At 42.0% G+C, this 5,685-nt stretch overlaps 1 protein-coding gene and 1 pseudogene across 13 annotated transcripts in view; both read right to left on the reverse strand.

Moving 5' to 3' along the window:
• Positions 1–5,685, reverse strand: part of MAP4 (microtubule associated protein 4) — a 171,412-nt gene that overhangs the window by 27,092 nt on the left and 138,635 nt on the right. The gene's annotated exons all lie outside the window — the stretch shown is intronic.
• Positions 7–3,948, reverse strand: LOC115940847 (short transmembrane mitochondrial protein 1 pseudogene; annotated as a pseudogene).

Consider the following 5,685-nt stretch of genomic DNA (forward strand, 5'->3'; position numbering starts at 1 on the left):
TGGACTGATTCTTTATTCTTTGCTCTGAAGTCCAGTTTGTCTGATATTAATATAGCCACTTAAAAAAATTAAGGTTTTTAAAAAAATATTTTATTTATTCATTTGAGAGAGAGATAGAGCACAAGTTGGGGGAGAGGCAGGGAGAGGGAGAGGGAGAAGCAGGCTCCCCACTGAGCAGGGAGCCCGATGTCATGCTCCATCCCAGGACCCTGGGATCATGACCTGGGCCGAAGGCAGGTACTTAACTGACTGAGCCACCCAGGCACCCCCCAAAAATTAATGTTAACATGATATATCTTTTTTCCACCTTTTACTTTCAACCTACCTATGGTCCTTATGATTGACATGCATTTCTTGTAGAGGGCATGTCCTTGGGCCATTTTTAAATAATCTATCCTTCCAATCTCTGTCTTTTAATTGTAGTATTTAGACTTTTTGCATTTAAAGTAATTACTGATAGGCTAAGGCTTATACTGACATTTTATTATTTGTTTTTTTTCCCTCTAGACTTTAATTTTAATTAATTCAAAACAACGTAACTTAGGGGGCGCCTGGGTAGCTCAGTCGTTAAGCGTCTGCCTTTGGCTCAGGTTATGATCCCAGGGTCTTGGGATTGAGCCCCGCACTGGGCTCCCTGCTCAGCGGGAAGTCTGCTTCTCCCTCTCCCACTCCCCCTGCTTATGTTCCCTCTCTCACTGTGTCTCTCTCTCTGTCAAATTAAAAAAACAAAAAACCCCCCCAAAAAAACATAACTTAGTACCAAATGTTTAAACATCCATTATAATTGCTACTGTGTAATCAGCACTGCTTAATCTAATCAGCTACGCAAACCCGTCAATTTTTCTTTAGGAAAAAAGTAGTAGAAATCCCAAAGAATGAAGGAAGAGACTACTAATTAAAGGTCACATTCATTAATCTAGCACCATAGTTCCAGTCTTAGGCCATCTCAAGTGGCTGGAAGGAGGAAGGGAAGAGATGAGGAGGTTGGAAAAGCATAGTTCTTCGCTTGTGGCCCCCTTTGTGCTCTGAGCCAAGGGAGGATCTAGAAGAAAGGAAAATCACTGAGGCTGGAATTTTGGTTCAGATGGTAAGGAGGCCCTCAAGAACAGCAGAATCGGAATATCCAGAAGGTAGTGCTGGAGTCTGCTCCATGAACTAGGTAGGGGGTTTCTTCTTGGCATCCAAGTCCTTTTTTTCTTCAAGTTTTCTAGCCAGGTCTGGTATGTCATAGTTCTGAGCCAGATACATTCCCACCATGGTACTAAAAGTAAATCCAAGTAGGAACTGGAGCGTGGTGTCAGTGAGGAGGGCATGGGAGGGTGGCTCTGTTTTTTATTTTTATTTGTTCCCTCTGTTTCTCTTGCCTTCCGGTGGGCTACTTAAACATTTTTTAAAATCCCATTTTCACTTTTCGCTTTTGAGTGTATGGTTTTGCTTACTTCCATTTAGGATCTTTTGTTCTCCCTGCTTTTTAAATATAATGTCTTAGGTATTTCCTTTTCATACATCGAGCACCACATCAGATGGTACTATAATTTTTGTTTCAATCATCAAATATGATTTTTAAAATTCATGAGGATAGTCCATTTATATTTACCCCTATTTTTACCCATTCCATTGTTCTCGTTGTTCTTTCATTTCTGAAATTCCAAGCCTCCTCCTGTTATGGTATCTTATCTTTTTGGAGAGTTTCCTTTAGCCTTTCTCTAAGGGTATATCTGCTAGGAACAAATGCTCTTAGTTTTCCTCTAAGAATGTCGTTACTTTCCCTTTATTCCTGAAGGATAGTTTTACCAGATATAGAACTTGCACTTGACTTTTCTTCTAGCACTTGAAAAATGTTGTGCCACTTCCTCCTGCCCTCCAAGGTTTCCGGTAAGAATCATGCTGTCATCTGAACTGCTGTTCCCCAACAGCTAATACATAATTTCTCTCTGGTTGCTTTTAAGATTTTTTTTCTTTGTCTTTAGTTTGCAGAATTTAATTATAATATATCTTGGTGTAGATTTCCTTGGGTTTTTCTCTTTGAGGTTCATTCAGCTTCTTGAATCTGCAGGTTTAGGTCTTTTGACAAATTTGGGAAGTATTCAGTCATTATTTTTTCCAATAGTTGTTCAGTCTTACATTCTTTCTCATCTCCTGGGATTCCAATAATGTTAGATTTTGTGTTATTGTCCCAAAGTCTCTGAGGAGCTGTAGTATTTCTTTTTCAGTCTATTTTCTCTCTTGTTGTTCAGATGGAATAAATTCTATTGGTCTGTGTTCAAGTTCAATGACTCTGTTCTCTGACATTTCCAGTGTACTATTGAGCCCATCATAGTTTTTAATTTGATTATTTTATTTTTCCTATTCATAATTTCCATTTTGTACTTTTTTATAACTTCTATTTCTTTGCTGATATTTTCTAGTTTTTCATTTGTTTCAAGATAATTCATCATTGCTTGAAGCAATTTTATAATGGCTGCTTTAAAGTCCTAATTTTGTATGTTAGCAGGCAATCACTCTTTAAATTTGGCTGTAGTTTCAATGACAATTTAGTTTCCAGAGCCCTTGTAATGCAATTCTGGCCTGCTGTGTTCTTCTGGCTTCCTGAGACTGTCACTCAATGCCTGCTGGTACTTCCAGTAAGGGCTGAAGGCACTTCCTTGGGCCAGGTGGTTTCACTAGGTGGGGGTTGAGCGATGCTGGACCCAAAGAATGCAGTTTCTCTTGACTTGTTCTCTGGCTGCCTGGCGCTCGCAGACTTTTGTTCGATCTCTGTAGGTACCGCCGGAAGCAGGAAGCACTTATCTGGCCTTTTGCTGCTGGAGGTTAAGGTTGTAGGAGGAAACCTCCCAAGGTCCTGTTCTGCTCCTGGTTAGAAGGCTATAAGACGCCAGGCCTGTGGGTGTCCCTGGTGCTGTGGGGGACTAGGGATAGGTCGTACTGTAGTGCTGTCAGGTGTGGAATGGGCAACAGGTAGGTCCTCATGAGCATTGCTCAACAGGACTGAGCCCACTGCTGTTGCTGGTTATGGGGAGGGAAATAGGCTTTCCCCTTTCCTGGTCTTTTAGCAAGAAAAAGCAGGCTTTTTGTTCGTTCTTTTTTTTTCCTTCTCTTCTCCTTCTTCTTTCTTTTTTTTGGGGGGGCGCCTATGCCTGCTGGCACTTCTAGGTTGCAGGTACTCCACAGGGCCCAGACCTGGGTACAAGGGAGATTAGAAACAAAACCCAGGGAACTCACGTGTACTGTCCTTCCTCAAGTCCTGAGCTCCCTCCCAGTCTGCCCTCTCGTTTCCACCTTTCAGATTCCTTTTATAATTGTCTGCTGAATTCTTTTCAGGGTATTTATCTGTATTTAGAGGAAAGGAGCAAAAAAAGTGAATCAAGTGGTCTTCTCTTGGTAGGAGATTTTCTAATGTATAGCATTTTGTACTTTTTGATGTTTGAAACCCTATGTATTTTTAGTGAAAACTGAATTTGCTTTGTTTTAAAAATATGGGGGCACGTGGGTGGTTCAGTCGGTTAAGTGGCTCAGGTCATGACCTCCGGGTCCTGGGATCCAGCACCACATTGGCCTTCCCACTCAGCGGGGAGTCTGCTTGTCCCTCTCCCTCCCCCCGGCTCGTGCTCTCTCTTGAATAAATAAATAAAATCTTTAAAAAATATATGAAAAAAAAACACATACCTACGCGTTGCTAATGTCTTTTTTTTCTATAGCAAGCTGAAAGAATATCTTACCAAATGTGTGACTTATTGCCATTAGCCCCAGACCACTATGAACATTTTTCAATAGGCATAGGATTTTTCAGTAAACAACACGAACACAAAGTCACACTGCCTATGATATAAGCATGTTAACATCTCAACCTGTATAAGTAATTGTCACCCAGTGAAGAACACCTGACATACACATAAGCAGAAACTGCTGTCTCCCACCCAGATGGCGCTTCTCACCATGACCCTCCATCTCTGCCTCAGGGGTCTATGCCAACCAACTGCTAGAGACCACCACCCAAATGTCCCCACAGTTTCGAAAAAGAATGCTCAAAACGGAACTCATAACTGCTCTACCATACTTCTCCCTTCTGTTGGATTTTTCCAGTATGTATGCTGCGGGGAAACCCAGGCTCAGTGTCAGAGCACCACTCTGACTCCTCTCTCTCTCACCCTCCACACCCAGTTTTCAAGTCAAGTTGATTAGTTGATTTCACCTATTATATTTCCCCTTCATGTCGTATTTCACCTGCTACTACTACACGAATCAGGCTGTTGTCACAAGAATTTTTGCCCTCAATCGTCTGTCCTCCAGTTCATCTTATCTACTGAGAACAGGAGAGTCATCCCAAAGCCGACTTTGGGCCACTTTACTGTCAGAGGCAGCCACTTTTTTTTTTTAAAACATCTTAGGGGGGCATTTGAAGCTTGAGTTCCAAACAACTTTCTAGATTTGTTCTCCCATTATTTCTGGCCACGTATGTACAGATGGCTTGGACACGTTTGCTCAACCTACACTCTTCTCCCGAGAAGCCCCCAGATGAATGAGGTAAACAGATAATAAGGGATGTAAGGTAGCATGAAGTGGGGCACGGAGCCCAAACCATGGCAACCCAATGCCCTGTGCGGACCAGTCACCAAAGCAGCAAAATGTAAGAGATGGCAGAGAGAAAACAGTTCCCAGAAGGGAAGAGAATGGAACACGTGTTTAGGGCGAAGCAGATGTCCTGAGAGGCACACAATGGCTGCAGCCTGGCTACACTTCCTGCAATTGGCTTCCCTGAGATTCCCTGTCAATAAACACCTTTTTATAAATTTGAGTTCCTCTGAGCGTGTTTCCGTTCTTTGAAATTAAATAATCCTTACAAGGGTGCCCCATGAATACTGGCCATTGTTCTTTTACCTGTTGTGAGCTGTCTAGGCTTCATACCTTTGTTTACATGAGTTCCTCTGCCTGGAAGGCTTTCCCTCACAATGTTAGACAGTCCCAGGCTCCCTCTCCTCCAGGTAGTTTCCATGATTCACCCCTCTCTCACTGTTCCTTTCCCCAACCCCAATTAGATCATAACTTGCTTGACAATCTAACGACGATATCCAGTGCCTAGATAGTGACTGGCAGACGGAAAGCATGTTAAGTAAATGAATCTTTATCTAGTTTTACCTACATGGTGTTTAGCAGAGTCGGCACTTAAAACATTTTATTAGGTGAATAGATCAGTGAGGTTTGCAAGTTACTTGAATTTTTTTTCTACCACCATGAACTTCTGTTAGCATGAACTAGGATAAACTTGCTTTGAAATAAACGAAACTCTGCACTCATTACCACCTAGAAGGTATATGGCACGAACTCGGCAGCAGCGGATCAACAAGAAGATGACACAATCCTATCCACGAGGGGCTTGCAGTTCTGCCCCAGCTAGAAGTAAGCAACAGCACAGAGTACCCGAGTTCTTGTTGTCTTGGAGTCAAAAATCACAGAGGAGCTATGCCGTTTCTTCGCCCATCTCCGTTAAAAAACCCTGTTTAGTCTTCTAGGGTCCTTTCTACTACCCCTTCCCCTAGGAAAACACCACTTCTAATTTTAAGAGAAAAGGAGTAAAAAACTTCATGAAAATGTACTGAGAGGAATAAGTATTAGGGAAAGAGGCTTTTTTTTTTTTTTTTTTTTAACAGACAGCACACATGGTTTAAATCCCCATTAAGCAGCTTG

This window comes from Leptonychotes weddellii, chromosome 1 (assembly GCF_054177405.1).
Source record: "Leptonychotes weddellii isolate Sample4059 chromosome 1, ASM5417740v2, whole genome shotgun sequence".
Classification (NCBI taxonomy): Eukaryota; Metazoa; Chordata; class Mammalia; order Carnivora; family Phocidae; genus Leptonychotes; species Leptonychotes weddellii.